This window comes from Ursus arctos, unplaced genomic scaffold (assembly GCF_023065955.2).
Source record: "Ursus arctos isolate Adak ecotype North America unplaced genomic scaffold, UrsArc2.0 scaffold_4, whole genome shotgun sequence".
NCBI lineage: Eukaryota > Metazoa > Chordata > Mammalia > Carnivora > Ursidae > Ursus > Ursus arctos.
In genome coordinates, this window is record NW_026623056.1 from 59,117,018 (window position 1) to 59,139,254 (window position 22,237).

The window sequence follows — 22,237 nt, forward strand, 5'->3', positions numbered from 1 at the left end:
TAGGGGCTGGACTTTAGATTGTGAAGTATTCTAATTTTTTTTTCCCTCCAAAATCACGTTTGTGACCAGTAGCACCATTCCACCATTGTTCTGGAACACAATTATAAACTCTTTCTTAGATGCTCAAGACAAGAATTTCTGTGGGTTTGTCTCATTTCCCACCCTCAAAGGGAAAGAGAAAAAAAAATATTCATAACAAATCTAAGGATTTATTAATTGTAAGCAACTGCCATGTCCTTTTATTCTAGTTTAAAAAGGTACTTTAAAAAATCTTCTGGGCTGCCAGGGTGGCTCAGTCAGTTAAGCATCCGACTCTTGTTCAGCTCAGGTCATGATCTCAGGGTCCTGGGATCAAGCCCCATGCCGCTGGCCCCGGACTCAGCAGAGAGTCCGCTTGTCTCCCTCTCCCTTTGCCCTTCCGCCTGCTCATGCTCACTCGTGCTCTCTCTTAAATAAATAAATCTTTAAAAAAATGATAACCTTAAAAAAATCTTCTATATTGCCAACAACTATGTCCCTGCAACCATATTCAAATACCTGTGTCCTATCAAATCCCATTCTGAGGCATGCTGTCTTACCACAGCAGGACCTTTTTACCTACCGGGCACTCTAATAAATGTTACATAGATCAAGCTAAATTGCCATGATACCTTCCTTCTAAAAGCTCCAGAATGTCTTTTGTGGTTGAAGAATAATCAATTACTTACTCAATTCAATTCAACAAATATTTATTAAGCATCCATTCATTTTTGTATTTTCTCCCCTTGAGGGCTGCTATCCTTAAGAGCAGCTGGAAGCAAATGGCTCCCATTTATTAAAGACTTTTATTTTAAAGATGCTTAAGTGCAGTTCACAGCTCTTCAACTACTCTTACCAAATCCTCAGAGGCTCCATTGTGGAGGAAATTCATGTTTTATCATACAAAAACAAGAGTAATGTGTTCCATTTTCATTTTGTCAAGAAAATATCAGCATTATAACTAGGGGGAGGAATGTGCAGAGTAGACATGGTATGTCTAAATATGTCATATATTACTATTATAAATAAGCTTATTTATATACTTATATTGGTAATGTGAATTTACCTTTCAAAATGTTTATTATGGATAAAGGGTTTATACTGCATATTATAAGAAAGAATAACATATTTTATTATATTTTAATTACTCCTGGTTTATATCAAAATTTAGATAATACAAAAGACTGTAAAGTGTTTTGGATAACATATTCTCCTATTTTCAATAAGGACCACTACATTTTCCCCTTTTTCTCTGGAGGAGCAGAAAGAGGAGTCAGATGCCAATTTTAAAATAAATATTCTTTATTTGGATCAATATATAGATGATTCCTTCCAAGAACATTAGTCATAGTACTGCTGGGAACTGTCTCCAGATTTATCCTAGCCAAAAAAAAAAAAGATAGAGCATCTTCTCTAGAGAGCCCTTGTGGGTTCTTTTCTCCCACCTTGAGATTCAGAAGAGTACTCCCACTATATTCTCTTGGGATGTCAAAAATAATACCCTATCTGTCATCCGTCTTGGAGCCAGGGTTATGTTTCTCTTATAGGAGACTTACTGCTTTGGCACTTCGTAAGGTTGTTTCAAAGTCAACGTGCTGAGTCTGTCAGACAGTACTATTGAAGATGCCACAAAAGCACCTGTTTTCCCTTTGTTTAAACCGCCAAAACTCTGAACAGAGCTCATCCACCTCTTAGTGAAGAATTGCAGTGTAAGCTGTTTCTCTTGACTGATCTAATTGTTAATACTCTATGTACACATAAAAATAAGGGTTGATACGACCACAAATGGTACACTTATTGCCTATACAATAAACTTCATTTTCTACAGCTTGGCATTAAAAGTTTTTACCAATCTGATTTCAATCAAGTTCTTGAGATGTTTTCCCCTCCTGGGTGCTTGTAAGAAATTATTTTATGTTCTGTTTTTCTAGATCATGGTCTTCTTTACACTATGCTTTTTGCTGTTACATCTTAAACAGCTTTTAAAATTAGTATTTTTCTAAGAAGAGGAAAATATCTTGTTTATTTAGCACCACCACAGCGCCTAAGACTATAATTTGTACGAAGTAGAATTTTAACAACTTTGAAGAACTGGAGATAATAAGAAAAATGAAACAAAACACATTGGCATACTTTCATTACAGAAAGAGGAAAAAAACAATCAAATAAAATATCGGGTCATTTCTCAGCCTTGAAAGGTAATCTGTAGTTAAAGGGATGCTCGCATTAGAACTATCCTTTTCTTAATTATCCCACTTACCAAAAGACTTGCCTACTTCTGCATTTCTTGCCAAACTAACAGGCTTCTTGACCATTAGAAAACATGTTCACGAATCTATTAAAATTCTTGTACCAAAGGTCATTTATAGTCTCTCAATCAAAAATTCAAATACCATTCTTAGTTCCTATTTTTATCAATATTCCTGCTGGTGTTTGCCTCTCACACATACATCTTAAATCATTTCCATTACTTCACTTCTGTGACATTTTACTTTCTCAACTTACCCCTTAACCCTCAGGTTGCCTACTTATTGTTTTATTCATATCCTGTCATTTAAACACCCAAACATCTATTTTTTTTCTGTTTTTATTCTTTATTCTCATACCTCTTTTCCAGCTGAGACATATTTTAACTCATCTATTACTTTACATATAAAGGCACAGCCTTCACTTTTTCTAAAATGCAGGTCTCAATAAGTAAATGCTATTAAATTGATTGCGTTAAGTTGTAATATTCTCTTACTGTATCATCACTGTCATAATAATAAGAAAAATATCCCATTCCTTATTGAAACTGTGTTCTGCAAACTGGGCCTCACATTATGGATTTTGCAATCTATAGAATATAAGGTAGTATTAAAATCTAATAAGTAAATATTACTCTTTTCATAGGCATGATATAGTTCAACTTTGTATGAAATAGTAAAATTTATGAAGAGATTTGTTTATTATCTTCAAATCTAAACATACACAAAATAACCATTAATTCAAATAGCTGTCTCAGCAGAAAGAGCTTTTTGAAGGCACTTGTGGGATTGGGCTAATCATCAGCAAGTTAGAAAGTGTCTCAGGAATGGAAATTACAGTGCATCTGGCTTCTCCCAGAACCCAGCTACATAAGACATGGAAATGGAACATATTGCTTGTTATTTTTTTTCTTTGTGAAATCTTTAAATAAATTTGGAGAAGATATTAGCCTATCATGCTTTCTCATAGGATAATATTTCAGAACCACGATTACAAACAAGAACAACAGAATGTGTTGCACAAACATGTTCTATTTTTATCTTTGTTGGTATTAATAATCACATGCAGCATTCATTTACAGAAGTGAATTTTTCATGGAAAATAATAAAAGTGTGTTCATGGTTCAGTAAGTGAATCTCAGATGCATAACCACACTTGACAGATTTTAGCCTCTAATGCCTTAATCCTTCCCCAGCATCACTGATGCAATCTCTGAAAAGCTAAGTATTAATTTGAGAGTATCATTTCTGTTTACATCATCTGGAAAGGAGGATTCAGAGTGCATCTTGTGTAAATTGCAATTATACATAGCATACTTTTTAGAGCCATTTTCATATAACACTTTACATAATTGAATTGTATTCACTTCATTTGGGGGGCATGAGAATTAATGATACAGTCTAAACATTAAGCACTAAAATTAAAATCAAATGACTTCTAAATAGCAATATAATACTTACAAAATTTATTGGGGAAAGATAAATTTCCATTGCAGATTAAAAAATGAGAGCTTTACAAGAAAAAATACAGAGAATTAGGGTTTTCAAAACATTTAACTAAAAACAATTGGTATTTTTAATCTTTCATTTTAAAAATGTTTTATTTTGATGTAATTTTAGGTTTGCAAGAGAGGTGCAGTCATAGTATAGAGGGTTCCATATATTTTTATCCCAGTTTCTCCTGTTAGATCTTACATAATAATAGTACATTAATCAAAATTAAATTTCATGTTCTTGAGTCCAAGCCAATATACCATGTTGTATTTATTTGTCGTATCTCTTTAGTCTCTTACAATCTGCAATTCCTTGTCATTGACACTTTTGAAGAGTAATAGTCAGGTATTTTGTAGAATGTCCTTCAATTTGGGATCGCCTAATGTTTTCTTATGCTTAGATGGAGTTATGGATTTTAGGGTAGGATGCTACAAAGGAGAAATTCCTTTCCTAACATATTATCGGCTACAGATACCAATGTGACATTACTGGTTAATTTGGATGTCTTGGTTAAGGTAGCATCTGCCAGGTTTCTCCAGCATAAGATTATTATTCTTCTTTTTCTAGACTCCATTAGAAGTCAGTCACTAAATCCAGACCTCACTGAAGAGAAGGAGAATTAAGCTTCTCACCCTGAAGGAAGCAGTGTCAAAAAATTGTGGATATATATTAAAAGCACTACAATTAATAAGTACTTGGGGTGAGACACTTGAAGCTATGTGTGTGTGTGTGGATATATATATATATATATATATATATATATATATATCCTGTTTCTCCTTACAAATCTGCCATCAGTTTAGCCTTCAGTTTACCATTTTATTTCCCAGCAATATTGATATATTATTAATATATATAAGAATATATATTATGTACATATGATATATATATATCTAATTTTATTTATTATTTATATAATTGTTCAATTTTTTTCTCATCTCAATGATAGGTAAGCTCCAGAAGATGGATGGATCTTACTCATCTTTCTTACCTCATTTGCCAAAATGGAGGAAGTACCTCCTATTTAGTTGATAGATTTTTATTGATTAATTGAATGTATGAATTAAAGAACCATGAAATGTGTTTTTCTGGAGAACTTCCTTTAAAAAACTCCAGTTGCATTTCAGTCTTATAAATATCAATTTATTTGACTTTTTAATGGATGTGGCATGCTCATTTGTATGCATATTCTACTTTGCCTTCATAAAACTATCATCAGATTATTCCTATATTATCAATTTTTCTATCCAGAAATGCTGTATTCATTTAAGCTTTCAAGGAAATTTTTGCTCTATTTGTTCGGTTACTGTGCATCTTACGCACAAACTCCTCAGAGATGAATCATAGATCCTCTTTTTTGCCGCTACATAATTCCATGAAATTTTTCTATCACATTCTCTGTTAGGGGCTAATCACTTACACCCTAGAAGTAATAGTATCACAAATTCCCTAAGGATTTGTCACTACTCAACTAAAATTTTCTTCTGGATTACATTTCGAGAAGTATTGTATAATAAATTAAAAGTTGATTAACATCAGAAAAAAATAGCACTATGTATTAGAAGCCTAAATTGTATTCTCATTCTTTATTCTTAGAATAGTGTACATGTATCAGTTCCTAAAATTTTTATACAGATATTGCCCGATGTTGGCCTTTTGACTCTTTCTGACTCAAGATCATGTTTGTCATGATCTCAATTGGTCAACCTTTCTCTCTGCGAGTCTCTCTCTGTCTCATAGCTTTTGTTCCAATCCAGTCTCTCTTCAAGCTCTGTCATATGAGGAGTGCTTTCTAATAGTACTTTAGAAATCCTGTAGAACTTTCCAAATCCTGTAGAACTTTGTGAATTATAAATAGCAATAGTGAAAATTAAACATTTAAATTAAGAGAAAAATAACATCTAACTGTTTAGAAGTGGACAAATGAGAAAAAGTAGGGTAGGCTTTTTCTCCTTTTTTCAGCCTGAAAAAAATCTCTTCTAACTCATGCTTCCTTCAGGTATCAAAAGTCATCTTCTCAATGAGGCACTTACAACATACTCTGTATTGTACTTACTTTTTCCCTGCTCAACAGGCTAGATAGAATGTAAGATAAAAAAGATATTTTACCACATATTATAATATCAATGAATCATTTCTTATGTACTTTTCTGTGTTTCCAGCCCTGTATTTTCTACACTTCGGTATCCCTAGTGCCCATAGTATGGCTTTGCATAGAGTAAGTGCTCAGTAAATATTTGTAGGATTATAAATGTGAATAAAGTACTAAAGTAATAATCCTCTCAGATGAATGAGGCTGAATTTGTTCAATTTGTCATTTTAACATCCTATTAAATGAAAAGATAATCTAAACATAATACGATGACTGGTTTAGTGTTATATAGTCAAAATATAAAACAAATTTTCTTTTGCACTTTAGGTTCTATTACATATATTTAATCATTTGGTGTTAATTTCATATATTTGACAATACATTGTCCATGTGTTGTCAATTTCTAGGCCTATGTGGAAGGAATCTATCCAAAAACCATCTTCTAAACATGTCAGTATATAGATTTGAAATCGATAGTATCTCATTCTAAATATTTTCTACTACTCATAATTTATTACAAAAAATACTATCCTAGTATGGCCCTAGATACTATATATTCAGAAAACTTAGAGAACAGAAATTATGTAGAAGAGCACATTTTTGGCATGGATGTTGCATTCATGTTTTAAAAAGCAATTTATTTTATATTTCACAAATGCAAGAAGGAAACAAACAAAAGTAACAACAACAACAACAACAACAAAAACCCTTCAAACAGACAGAATAGTTGTTATAAAAACCATGTACTAAATCTTATATGTTTTATAGGACACCATATTATTACATACTTTTTTCCTTAATTTCACTAAATTTGCACAAGTTTGAATATGTATGTTCCCTGCCCACTCATTAGAAGCAACTTCTAGAAAGGAAAGAATGCTGATGTAGAGCACATTGTTTGCTGCAGCTTATAGGGTCAATTGAGAGACAATCAGTAAACCATAAAAAGAAATTAAAAAGAAGGTACGTATTTAAACATCTTTGCCATATATGGAGAGGTTATTCACGCACTTTCATAGGTAGACAATGCACCACTGCATTTTCAAAGAGTTCACTTACACAGCAGTAATAACTGAATAACCAGGAAAAATAGTGATTTCTTTTTCTCAGTCATGGAAATATGTTGTATATTTTAAATGACTTGTGTCAAAATTAGTAAAAAATGTTTTTAATCCACATGTATAATCTTAAGTTGATTTTAATTACTTTAATTTTAAATTACATTTTTATTCAAATGTAGCATTCCAAGTGTAAACGGTAAAATAGGCGCTATATTCCTTTCGTGAAAGTAGTTATCACAGCTTTTTTATTCTCAAGAGAAATTTCAGAAGTAAATTAGCTATCTGAGGTTTAAGTAGATTCAGATTTTTATAGTTTTTTGTTAACTTAAGAATGACTAAATATATACAAATAGGAACCATTTAAATGTTCAGAAACAAGGCTAAACATTTTAAATTCATTTGTTTCAATAATAGTCTGTTGAAAAAGACCTGTATTACACTTAAAACTCTGGATTTAAACATTAGCAAAGTAAACTTATCTGCAAATTTCTACAAGCTTTATTCAAAATCTCCAGAATTAAGAAATTGTTAATACACAGGCCTCCACTGTCAGAATTTCTAAATTTGTCTAATTTCACATTTTATAAAAGGTATAACATAATGCATTGCAAATTATTAGGTAAAAATGTTCCCCAAAGATATAGTAAAGAACAGAATTCAGCAAATAATTTTTTAATACTCTAAAGCTTATTCCAAGATATTATTCCAAGTAATATCTATATGTGTTAAGATTCCTTATTGACTCATAAATTTCACATATAATGTTTAGCAACTATGGAAATTCAAGAAAAGTTAAAAAAATATTCTTTAGGTTATATTTTGTTACCTCTTAGGTAGTTTTAATTTAAGCCATTGAAATATACGTTACCTACATTAAATGTTCCCTTAGCATATATGGAAGGAAAAATAACTGTCCTCTATGTTTATTTATAATATCTCCTAGTGTTACATAAAATTGTTGTTATCATTTCCAGATGGTAGCTAACTATATATAGGGTTATAGACTTATTTTTTAACATGAGCACGGGCAAATTTTTTGCATTTCTAATATTAAATCTCAAGTCAAGATCACACTAAGACAAAATAGCTTAAAACTAGATGGGCACTCACTCATACACATAGAGGGGAACTTAGCTCCCCCTACACCAGGAGTGGCATATCTCTCCCCAAGTGTTTTTTGAGTATCATTTTGCACATGAAATAACTGAAAAAAAATATATATATATAGAAGTGAGTCACAACAGATGAACAAATATTCCTGTTCGGTTAAAATTTTAGGCAGTGCTTATTTCCTAGGACTTGTTAGGCCTAAGCAGGATACATAGACTCCTGTCCAGGATGGAGAATGAGCTCACACCATCCTGTACATACACGTCCTCTCTCAGCCAGAGTTCAAGTGGCCACAGCTTTATGTCTGCAGAGCCTGATTAATGGACAGTAAGATTCTGGTTTTAGAAACGTACATATCACACTTATGCTTAACATCAAAGATAGCTGTTATGTTTTGCTTCTCTATGCGAGGTGGCATCTCATCACTTCATATTCATTTGGTCTCAGTAACTCAAATCCTGCCAACTCCAGTGTTATACGCGTATCTAAAGTAGAAAATAATTTTTCCAGCTTTATCTTTTGTGATAGTTTCATCAAACAGATATCAAAAGCCTACAGAGCATTAGTCAGGGACAGGGTGATTAGTTTCTCTCTTTATGGATGGGTAATTAATATAAAAAGGATGGAAAAAATCCTTAATCCCATTACACTTGATCCATCATTTAGCAATGCTTTTTGACTCTTCAAGGTAAAATCTGCATGTGAATTTCCCCAAAGCAATCAAGTCGTTAGTTTCATAAAATTATAAAACCCCACAGCAAACTGCACATCACTGATAGAAAAAAGTGAGGTTTCTGACATTCGTCTGAGTATCTCATTGAATAAAACTGTTTCAAAGATATCACTTTTAAAATTATTCCTAATACAATTGACCTAATTTTGCCTTAGCTTATACAATCTAAGGATAAAGGCAATACCTGCATAACAGAAAACATAGTATATCAAAAGAGGGCTAGATATAAATCTACAGATCATCTTTAGGAGTTGGCAAAGGGTTATGGCTCCTAGTGACTGCTGTATTACAAAGTGACAGAACAGCCTACTGCATGATAAAGACAAGGCTTTCTCAGAATGCTCAAGATGATTTTTCAAAACCCATTAAATGGAACTATCAAGATTGTACATTGGTCTAATCCACAGTTTTAAATATTATTCTTTACTTTTTTTAAGATTTATTTATTTATTTGAGAGAGAGAGTCAGGGGGAGGGGTGGGGAGGGCAGAGGAAGAGAGAGAGAGAGAATCCCAAGCAGACTCCCGGCTGAATGAAGAGCCCAGCTCAGGACTCAATTCACGACCCGGAGATCGATTGTGACCTGAGCTGAAATCAAGAGTCAGACACTTAACCGACTGAGCCACACAGGCACCCTTGATTTGTTTTCATGACTATTTCCATTTTCTAATGCTCCATGTATTATAAGATTAGGCTATGACTCAGATCAACTATAGTATCGTTTATACAAACTGTTGGATGTGACACATACACACACACTCGCATGCACACACACACTTTTATCAGAATTTCCTTTCCTTTCATTACTCTCCTCTTTGTATTTCTTCAGTTTTCACCGGAAAAAATGATTCTCTCTCTTTTTTAATTGTGGTAATACATACAGACATAAAATATGCCATTTTCACAATTTTAAGTGCACAGTTCTGCAGCATTAAGCACACTCACATTATTGGGCAACTATCACCACTTTCCATCTCCAGAACTTCATGTTCCCCTACTGAACTCTGTACTCCTTAAACAGTAGTTCCCCATTCCTTCCCCTCCCCAGCCCTTGGCAACTACCATTCTACTTTCTGTCCCTATCAATTTGACAACTCTAGAAACTTCATATAAGACGAATCATACAAATATTAGTCCTTTTGTGACTGGCTTATTTCTCTTAGCTTAATAACCTGAAGGTTCATCCATGTTGTAGTGTGTGTCAGAAATTCCTTCTTTCTTAAGAATGAGTAATATTTCACTTTATTTATATACCACATTTTGCTTAGAAATGGATAGACACTTGAGTTGTTTCCACCTTTTGGCTAATGTAAATAATGCTGCCATGAAAATGGGCATACTCATATCTTTTGAGTCTCTCTCTTTCACTTCTTTTGGGTATGCATCTTAAAGTGGAATTGCTGACTCATATGGCAATTCTATCTTGAATTCTTCGGGTAATGCCATATCTTTTTCTATAGTGGCAAACTTGGAAAATACTTCCCGTTTTCCAGCAGCAATGCACAAGGGATCTAATTTCTCTACATTCTCTCCAACACTTGCTGTTTTCTGTTTTTTTTTGTTGTTGTTGGCTTGTTTGCTTGCTTTTTTGATAATACCAATTCCCATGGTATGAAGTGTTAACTCATTGTTTTGCATTTCGTGATGCTGAGCATATTCTCATGTCCTTACTGGCCATTTGTATATCTGCTTTCGAGAAAGGTCTATTTGAGTCCTTTGCTTATTTTTTAATCAGGTTGTTTGTTTTATTGTTCTTGTTCTCCCCGAGCTAGAACAACAATATCTTGAGTCCAGAATCACAAAGCAAACTAATACATGGGGCATAAATGATGTACGGTTATCCCTATCTCCTGATCCTGAGACATCACCATCTTAGTAGATGAAGTCAATCTTCTATCTTCCCTTTTCCTTTTCATCATATTTAAACAGAATCAATCATGACTGTGATAAGAAACTTCAACAGAAATTGTCTTATAGGGAAAATCAAACCCACAGTAATGTGGTGGGAAAAAATAAACGGTTCTCCAACAAACAGTGTATCTCATTTTTCTGAGGATTTCTAGCTAGAAAGCAAACAATAAATAAATAAATAAATAAATAAATAAATAAACAAACAAATAAACACAGAGCACATACAGTAAACCTGACCATTTGTCCCACTCATATGTACTTTTCACTTTCTTACAGGGCATGATAGCAGGCTCAAATACCTGAAAATCTATTATGTCAAAAAAGAATTAAACCCTGTGTTTCTTAAAAAGCAAAGAGCCAATGTTTAGGAGTTAAAATGAAGCAACTTCTAGCTCAGCTGAATAATGAACTTTCTAATCCAGAGGCCTGCATGACGATGAGATGGGCTACTTTGGAAAGGAGTGTGCTCATTGTCCAATTTCAAGTATAAATAAAAGAATAAGAAGCCAAAATCATCACAAAAGCTTTTTCTGACCAGGAGGTTGAAATATGTGACCATTTGAATTCCTTAAAATTCCTGCGTTCCTCTGATTCTAAGGCTGTCCTAAATATTACGTGGAAAATAAAAAGACAAAGTTTTTACCCTAAGGACCAAGCAGTCCAAGTCAGATGTAAACAAAATGATTGCTAACAGCAACACAACTGAGATATGTAGTTATATATGCTACAAACAAAAGAATCAGGCATTATTTGGAAAGAAATTGTTTTAAGAACAGACTTTTGCCCATAGCTTCAGCCTTAAAGATTGAATTGTTCCTATTACTGCAGGGCTCAAATGCCTCAGTCGCTTATGCTTCAGTGAATTTTCTTTAAATAAAATAAAATAAAATAAAATAAAATTCCTTACTCTTTAAAAAGTCCTATCAGTTTGTGTTTGTGGAGTGCCAGAGGTATTTGTACACGTGTATACGATAATCCAGAAATTTATCAAATTGTCAGTCACTCGATAAAAAATGATGACTCGACATTGTAAAATGTCAGAGAGACATATTATATTTGGTCAAGAGAAAACTCAAGAATCTTCAGCAGAAAGACCGAATTAAATGAGTCACTAACACTTAGATCAGAAAAGAAAAAACTTGCTCAAAAGTAAAACATCCCATACTGTCACATAAGTGAGTCGAAATTATTATTCATAATTTACAATTACATGAAATCCTTTATTTTGAGGGATTTTGAACTGCTTTACAAAAATGGTCTTAGAAATTTTTTACATAATTGTAAAGTAACATTGTCTCCTCCCTGTTGCACCTTCATCCTGTGATTTGTCAATCCCTGTCTATTCAAGTTCTGCAATGCATATATCTGTATAGCACATGTATACGTGTAAATACATATATTTCAGGGGTTGAAAGGTTCGGAGGTTGAATACATATGTTATTGTTATTAGTATGTTATATACATTCACACACACACACACGCACGCATGTATAAATCTGTGTAGTAGTTCATCCTCACTGCCATCGTCCTCACCCAGATCTCCCACCTCATCACACACACGGCCACCAATAACAGCAGCCGGAGAGCATCTTCCAATAGCAGCAATTGTAGATACAGATGATGACCTAGATCTCGCTTTTAAAACATTCAAGCTGCAGCCATTGTCCCCAAAAGAAAATGCAAACTTCTTAGCCTGATCTTAAAAGACTCACAATTTAGTTCCAGAGTATTTTTTTTACCCCATATACCATCATGCTACCACCTCACGGTCGTCAGTTCCTGAGCCCTTGCTCATGATGCCTCCTCCACCTAGACTCTTGTCCTTATCACTTCTACCAATCAGTGTCCTATCACTTCAAAACTCTAAACGCCACTTCAACCACTTCACATTTAGGCAAATTATCTCTGAGCTCACTTACTGAAAGTTATCGTTACTCTTTGAATTCTATCAATTCTATGTATTTCACCAGAATAGCTGTGTTTGTAACGTCTTCGTACTGGATACTTTGTCTCTTAAGGAGGACCATGGCCTCTTATTAGATTTTTTTTATTACTTTGCTAGTAAGTAATCAAAATATGTGTTGAATTGAATTGAACTCTCTTTTTACAACCAGAGAAACAAAAGTGAAGACTGTTAAAAAGCCTTGCAGAAGATTAGACTGGGCATTATTGGGTGATTCTAAGAATAGAAACTGGGCTCACCCATGACTGCAGTCTGGTGATCTTCCCATTAGAGAATATTCATCCCCAGGTAACCTAATTTTTTTTGACAGCAGGCAATGCTGTAGTACAAAAATAATTACTTAAAGGTACAGTAATATGAAACTAATTTATTAGCATAATGAATTTAACTTTAGTTTTTATCTAGATTTCTATAAATTGAACAAAAAAGTAAAAGATAAATATTGCTAGCTTTAAATTCAAATTTATTATACGATATCAACTTTTATATAATCTTCTTAAAGTATAAATTTAGACAAATCATGAGGTTTTAGAGACAGAAAAATAAATCCGGTATTTGTATGTGTTTACATGCAATTGCTATTTGAGACTCTGCCTCATTGCATGTGGTTGCCCTATGGTGTTTATTCGAAACTATATTTATATTTCAATGATTAAGTAAAATATTCATATTTTTATTCTTAAATTTTTTCTAAAATAAGAAAAATAGATATAACCATACATATAGAATCCTTTAATCCTTAAATCTATTGATAAGAATGGTGACTTACATGAGGCTGCCTGGGAATGAATAAGAACCAAATATAGATGATTAATCCGAGTTTCACCTCTACATTTATGTGTCAGTAAGCAAGTAGATAAACCTTTCTGTGTCTTGTCTCTATAATAAGGATTAAAATGCTTACTTTGGTGGAAGGTCATAAGCATTATTTACTATGCATAAAGCACTTTAAATGAGAAAAGCTGTTTTTGACTGCGTTTGTGTATAAAGATATACATGTTCTATTACTAAGAAATTTGTCCTTCTGTCATATTGTATTAGCTAATAAGAAACCCTTACAAATACAACACATATGAAGAACAATATTCTACTTTTTTAAATGGAAAAATCTCAACATACTTTTAACCTATAATTATCATGAGGCCAGTTGTCACTCTCAAAAATCTTTCCAGACTTAGTATGTCTCAATGATGATGGCTGATTTATTTTTGACCACATTTTAAGGCTATTCAAGTCAAGAATTTCAGGGTGTAAATCACTAGCGTGTATGTATAGACTCAAGCAAGCTATTCAACAATATAGTGGAGGACGACAAGCATAATTTCATTTGAAATTATGAAAAAGCATGTAACTTCAGCTTATTTGTTTTAGAAAAATTTACCTTTGCTTTCCAACATATTTAACGTATATTTTTTAAAAATCAGTGAAAACAATTGTTTCAGGGACCTTATCATCTAAGTTCACTGTTCCAATAATCTGGCTTGGTCTAGGTATAAAATTTTGATTATCTAGGGAAATGAATTTTCTGCACAAAAGTCGCAGCCTTTTGATACTTGAGTAAAACAGTCATGTTGTTTACCAATTTATAGCAGGTTTATAATTTCTGTGATCTTTGTAGCTGGAAATAGGATTAAAATTAAACTCTGTTGTATAAAGAATCTTAGCCAAAATTTGTGATTAAACACTCAACTTATTCAGGTAAATGGGATTAATGAGAAATGTCTAAACCAAGAATTTTTTTCCTCTCAACGCAGATCTGAGTCAGTTCCATCCAATGTAAGGGCAAGCAAATATACCAAGCCTCAAAGCTCAGCACTGCAGGGAAAGGGCACAAAACATTTCCCTTGGAAATTTTTTAAAAGCAGATGTCACCAATCTACCATCAGATTCGTTGAAAAATCATACTATTTTTCCCAGGACGCATCTAATTTTCTGCAATGTAACTTACTCTAAAAGGCTTGAGGGTAAATCATCTCCAAAATGTATTCCTAGGTAAATAAATAATTTGACCCATTGTACGGAAATGTTGGAAAGACGCCAATTAAATAGCAAAGGAGAGCTAAAAAAAATATGTTGTTTTAGTTTTAAAGTAGTTCATCTCAAACTATTGTTTCTGACAGTAGTTAGATGGCAGGGCCATCTTTCTGTTGAGGTTTCTTAGTTTCTGACAATAATACTGTATTACCAGCACAGGAGAAAACATCTTTTGAATTCTCCAAGGCAAAGAAATATAATTTGCTCAATACTTTCTGTGAATAAATAATTCTGATAAAAAAGTTTCCATGATAAAATACTACTATTATAGTCTTACTTGATGAACTGTTTTTCAATACACTGAAAATCATAATATGTTTTTAGCAATCTTATTTTAACATTCCTTTGGTGGTTTTCACAGAAAAATATGAATACTGAGACATTTTACTTCCTTTAGGGAAATCATCTTCTATCATCTTACACTATAATCTTTGCAAAGAGTGATAAGAGGTTGCTTAAGTTTCAAAATGTTATTTTGTCTACATAAAAATTAATTTATAGATAATACATTTAATTTAGTATGGGGATTGAGCTAATAAAGGAACTCTTAAAAGCACAATTATGTAAATAAACAGATACATGGACTTCAGGTTGAATGAAACAAAAATATAATAAAATTTTACTAAAATCAGCAGTTATGGAATAACTGCTAGAATTATTGTATTTGTTCGTTGGCTTTTCAAATATTTTTTAAGTGCTTGCTATATTCCAGATAATTAGCATGGATTTTGTCTTCATGCATCTAATATTTCAATAAGTAATACAAAGAAGGATAAATGTGATGACTTTTACAAAAGAAAAAACCCAGGTTATATTGAAAGTGATGTGAGATATATTCATTCAGTCTTCCTTCCGAATCTACAGCATATTTACATGGAGCCCCAAAATATGATTAAGATAATGAAGAAAGAAAATGATGGCGTGGGCAACAGTACCAGCAAGGCAAATTTGCAGATTAGATAAAATTTAGGCAAAAGATACTGTTTTAAAGAAAACCAAATATAATCAATATGAATTTGTCTTGATTTACAAAATAAAATGTATTTTAAATGTCTGAGTTATATTTCTCAAAATACTATATAAATGGTAAAAATTAGAAAAAATTAGATGTTAAGATTATTGTAATACACACATTCACTTGGATACCATGTGGACATTATCAATAATGTTATAAAAAATAACAATATGGAAAATTAGGCACACTATAATGCTTTCAGAAATAACTTATAAACATTACAGTTAACATGATCACTCTCTGTGTAGTAAATGAAAAGTTTCCATTTGATCTTAATGCCTTTCACTGTTCAGGTTCTAAGCTCCATGATGAAAGGAGCCTAATTCTTGGTAGGACTTTTCACACCTGAAAGTATACCCATTTTCTTGTCTACACCTCTTCCAGTCAAGTAAAAATACTGTGAAATAACCATTTTCAGTGATTATGTAATAAATATTTCCCAAATTTTAAATGGAATTTAGAGCTGGACATTTTCACTTGGATTTATACTGTAATTTTCCACCTAATGATTCATTATTAGAGGGAAGAATCCTCTAATTCCCCTGTCAGTCTCAAACTTCTATATAAAAGTCAAGCTTTAAACAGCAATTTTGAAACTATCCATCCTTTTAAAATAAGAAACACAAATGCTCATTTGAAATAAAAGTTAACCTCACAGCTTCGAATATATTGGCAAAAGCTTTAGGAAACAATTATTTCTTATCATGCAATAATAATTGCTATAATTATTGGTTAGTGATTTAATTTCTATTTCTAAGTAAACTAAGGCATGATTCAACAGTGTGAAAATCTGCTTTAGGATATTTAGTTACTAAATATTTTTTTCTAAACTGAACATTTGTTTCCAGATGATCACATAAGTAAATAAATCTATTTTAATTTTAGTCTATGCAATCTAAATAAATTGAAGGTTGCTCTAGAAAAATGAGGGTAAAATCCCTTTGTATGATTGGCATTTTTACCACCCAAGTATCTAAAATAATGGCATTCTCCAGTCAGTACTCCTTCCTCTCTACTGATGAGTGAGCTTATGATTTTGTTATTGTTGTTGTTTTTCTTTTGTTTTGTTTTAAACAATTTTTAACTTACTGATTTGGATGTAAATGGAAGAAAATACATTTTGACTTGGCAACAGTAAACAAACATTTGGAATTTAGAAGAATTTAAGCTTTTAAATTATTATTTTAAATTTCCCTAAAACAACTTTATAAACAAAGTCATTAGTTCTTCCTTAGCTATATTACACTATAGAGAAATTTGACTCAATGAAATGTGTACTTTACTATTTATGATTCCTCAAAGAGTATTTTTTATTGTTCATATACCTGTGAATAGAACAATTATGTTTCAATATTTTTACCATAGAATCTAGAGAACCAAGTCATATATTATGCTTTCTATCTCATTACAGAATAATTGAATTTCTATGCTATATACAATTTTTATAATATATTTTTAATAAGTAACACAGTTTAATATATGACACATCATACTGAATTAAATGCTTAAAAAACTACAACACATGGGATAGTATGGGTAAATCTTTGTCTTCTAGAAATTAGTACATTCCATTTACATTGCTTTGCTACATAATTAAGCAAATGCAAAGGCAGCCTCAATGTAACGGAGTAGAGCCTCACAAAGAGTCATCAGGTACTGATTTTCATGCTAACTCTTATAAATGACATTATGAACTCAGGCCTATATTTCAAACTCCCTGTACTTCAAAGAAGTATATCTGGGTTAAGTGAATCTACTCACAAGACAACTGGGAAGGAAAAAAAAAAAGTGCCTTCACAGAAAGATACTCGACAAATTTAAGACATAATCTATCAGAACTTATACCAGAATGCCCCAAGACAGTTAATATAAATCCACTGAGAATATTATATTCAGAGAACTATAATTACTGGTTAGTAATTTAATTTTCCTAAGAGGCAAAAACTGTATCACTTACTCTCTGAGAAAAATAGTAACCAATTTTAAATGAAACTTGGACATGTTTACAGATTATTGCCTATGTTTTTAAACATGTAACTTCTTTAGTTTGTATGAATATCATATCTTAAAGGATTACGTCTATCACAGACTCATCACATTTATTCATTACCTAAGACATACTGAAGCAAGGAAATCCTTAAATATTTAGAAGTTTTTCACTATTAGAAGTATATGTCACTATGAAGAAGCACATATTAAAATTATATACCCTTAAGCATATATTGTATCGATATGAAAAAATATTTATTTGCTCTTGTAAATTTATTAAGCAAAGCCCAGAGCAACATAGTATTAAGAGTAATTTTTTTAATAGAGTGGGAATTCCTTTTTAAATGAATTCTTAAGTTCTTAAAGTTTTCTTAGATCACTGAATTATTTCTCTTTAGAGATTTGTGAATATATTTAGCTTTGTTTAGACAAGAAATAACATTTTTGGAAGCAATATCATCTCATGGAAGAGATGTAATATTTTAACATCTATCTTTTGTAATGTGTTTCACATGTGTGCAAAGATAAATGAAATTTAAGAGTTGTAATTATATGAACTAAAAATTAATTTATGAAATTGGTAAGGTAGCTTATTATAGTCCCCAGTTAGTAAATTCAGTGCAAAAAATACTTTACTATCCCCTTATATTCTGAAACTCTTTATTATGTAACTATGGACCTTTGGATTTGGGGGTACTTTTTGACATTTTTCCATTCCATATGATGTAAGATTACATATATGAAAAAATATATTTAATATTTAAGATTGCATAGATGAAATATATATTTAACCATATTACATAATAGTTCTTGACTGCTTCTGTATTACATATCTTGATGAAAATCATCTTGCATGTTTTTTCCAAGTTTGAAAGAAATGTCACCCCTTAAAAATGGAAATAAAAATTTCGTGGCAAATGTACTATTCCAAAAAAGTAATAATGTATAGATATCACCATGTTTAAACATGTGAAAGACAAATCCCCAAGTAAGGACACATCCTAATGTGTCTATTCATTTGGGGCAGATTCTCATTCTAAAAGAAATAATACAGCAATTGCAGAGATTTGCCTATACAAATCAAGACATGCCAGATTGCGTTCTGAACAACTCTCAATAGATGTATTCCTAAAGCATCCTCTACCAGCAAATGGAGGAAACTTTAACTTTAAATACTGGAATTCAGTGAGACCAGGCATCCCCGTAATGGACTGCTATTTGAGTACTTAGGATTTTGAAGATCTGAGCCTGACAGTTGATTGGGGGCAAGAGGCAGAGTCACAAAGGGCTCAGAGGCAAAGATATACCCAAACATCATTCAATGTTCCTTATATCTCCCCTCTTCTTGAGGGAGAAATTATAAGCTATACCTTGATACTCTCTGTAACGTAGTCTCTTTAAAATCTTTGGAAAAGACATTACCAGGAAATAACTAAACATTTTATGATACTTGTCAATATCTACCACTTATTTTTTTAAATTTTCATTCCTACTCAGCTCACTTTCACAGAGCTACCTCAAGATTTCACATGAAAAGTATATAAGATAAACCATGAACGCAAAGAAACCCAAGGATAAAATGACTCCTGTGTCGTCTATTCAGTCACAGTAGCAATTGCTTCAAATATAACACATGCAGTTACTGGTATCAATTTTTAAGTACTGAAATTGATGCCAAAGTTTTTGACAACATTCAAAAATTATTTTTAAGCTGTTATATGAATGCAGATTGCCATAAAATTTAAGTGAAATGATTAAAAGTGAAGAAGCAAATAAGTAAGGAATTTTATAGCCATTATGTTTTAACACATAGCAGTTCTCATTTTGGGGAGACAGGAGTATGTGGATATGTTACATATTTGGTTTTTTTTATGTTAAATACACAGCTTTATGTACAAGGGGATAAAGTCATAAAGGCCCATTCTGCTCTCCAAATAAATTACAAATTCTATGTCATTCAGTCTGTCCACAGACTGACGGCCACTGACATATCAATTTATGGTTAGTATAGCTAAGAGTTACTACTCAAGTGTTCACTGAACTTTCCCCTGCTTCTACCCTGCAGTTCACATGGCTGCTGATGTCTCAATGCTTTTTACCCCTTTCCCAGCTTGCTTTACCAACTTTTTACTGGAGTTTTAAGACATGTCTCAAATGTCATCAGGCAAATACCTATTTACTCAGCTATGGACCTCAACAAAGAAACTTGCTTGTAATATGTTCAATCTGCAAAGCCTTTCAAAGACTTCTATAGTGTTTTCAACATGGCCTAGAGATTGGCAAATCACCAATAATGTATTATTGGTTTTTGTTAATGATATGATCACACTAATTACAAACTTCATAATGTTGAAATTGAATATGATACACAATAACATGACTATATTGCATAGAGAATGACAATTGAATCACCATTATGTGTAACTATTTCAAATTTACATGAGGAGTTTGAGACTGAGGTTACTTAAATTTCTACTTGTCTATCAGAAAGATAATAACTAAATTATATTTTCTTTCAAGTGTCCTATATACTTTTTTTCTTTAAAATATTTCTATCTCCATTCACATAATACATACTATTATTTAATGTTACAGTGCACCTATTTACACTTACAAATATATTGGTGCCAAGGATGCTCTTAATAATATATGATTCATATAAGAACAAATACTTGACAACTTTCTAGAAAACATTTTTGCTGAGAAATTAAAATCTATAAGAAAAGCTGAAATTCCAAGATCATATTCCAAAGAAGATTATATGTAAACTGCAAAGATATTATTTAAAAATGCCATGTTAATAAATAATGTATAAATCAAATTGGAGTTCTGAGTGGTGTGTGTACAGCCTTTTTGCATAAACCCTAGAAATACAAACCTCAACCACAATTATTTTTTAATGGCACATATCAATCAACTTCCATTAGACTTTGAAACCTCAAAATAATGGTGTTTCTAGTTTGAGCCTAGTGCTACAAGAATCATTAAATTAAAAAATAAATTTAGCAAGAATATCTAGATGTATAAAACTAAACAAACATACAGAATTTTTTGACATATTTTAAGATATAAACACGTCATTACTTATTGTTTGGTTAGAAACAAATGCTAAGCATGCTGTACAAATCCTTGTAATTAGGATTATTTGCACATAGCCAAACTCAAGTGTTACAACATGCATTTTTTTCCATAAAAACATTTATTTGCTCACGTATTCATTCCTCCTCGTAATGACACAGATTTCAACACCTACCAAAAGATTTAACGGTAAGACCCTACCCAGACCCCTGAATGTAAATAGAAGCTCCTCTTTAACTGCTAAATACTTACCACTTCAGCATACCTGGTTCATATGAATTCAATGAATATTTTACAACAAATAGCTGTTGATTAAAAAATAAATCTACTTAGTTTTTCTATTTAGTGTTATTCAACATCCTGAGTTAATATACTCTCACAGATCTTCTTACTTGCATCAACAATATGACTCATAGATACTTTCTCAGGTCTTCTCTTTCAGCAGAAAAATATATCCAATCCCCAGGTTCTTGCATTCATTTATTTATCTACTTTTTCATTCATTAAACCCACAAGTAATGACAGCATATTTTACGTAATTTACCCACATTTTAGTAGGCCCTGCGAATCCTGAGCCCTGAACTTACAGGGGCATCATGCTAACAAAGCTTCTTAATTGGGAAATCCAGACCTGACAGAGGGTTCTCATAAAAAGGAGGGAGTCCAGAACATTCATCTGGGATACAGAAACAGGAGGAAACATCTTTTCTCACCTCCTCCCAGACTTCACATAAGCATTTAATGAGGCAGAATGAGCTATTTGACACCTGCCCCTCCAATTTTCCCGAGATATGTCCTTGAAAACTTTTTTCCAATGCTTTTTTTCCCACAGCAATAAAGCAAATGTGTAAGACTTAAATATACTGAATGAATATAATAAATAGATAAAATATAAATATAATGAATGGATAAATAAGATTAGTAATATATACATATATATGTATATGTATGTTTTACATATAATATATACAATCTATATCTGTCTATCTACATATCTTTGGGTGTTTACCCAAAGGTGATAAAAACATGCATTCCAAAACACGTATGGACCCCTATGTTTACTGCAGCGCTATTTACAATAGCCAGAGACAGAAGCAACTTAAGTGTCTATCAATAGATGAATGGATAAATAAGATATGGTATATAAATGCGGTGGAATATTCCTCAGTCACAAAAAGAATGAGATCTTGCCATTTGCAACAGTATGGATGAAACTAAAGGGTATTATGCTAAGTTAAATAAGTCAGAGAAAAACAAATACCATGTGATTTCACTTATATATGGAATCTAAAAAATGAAACATATGAATAAACAAACAAAAAGCAGAAACAGATCCATAAATATAGAGAACAGACTTGTGGTTTCCAGAGGAGAAGGGGTAGGGGAGGGGAGGCTTCTTGTTATGGAATGAAAAAGCCACGAGAGTGGAAGATATAGCATAGGGAATAAAGGTAATGGTATTGTAGTAACATTTTATGGTTACAGATGGTAGCT

The 22,237-nt window shown here is 32.2% G+C and overlaps 1 protein-coding gene across 2 annotated transcripts in view; it reads right to left on the bottom strand.

The window, feature by feature from the left end:
* Nucleotides 1-22,237, bottom strand: part of CADM2 (cell adhesion molecule 2) — a 1,027,113-nt gene that overhangs the window by 811,612 nt on the left and 193,264 nt on the right. The window lies entirely within an intron of this gene.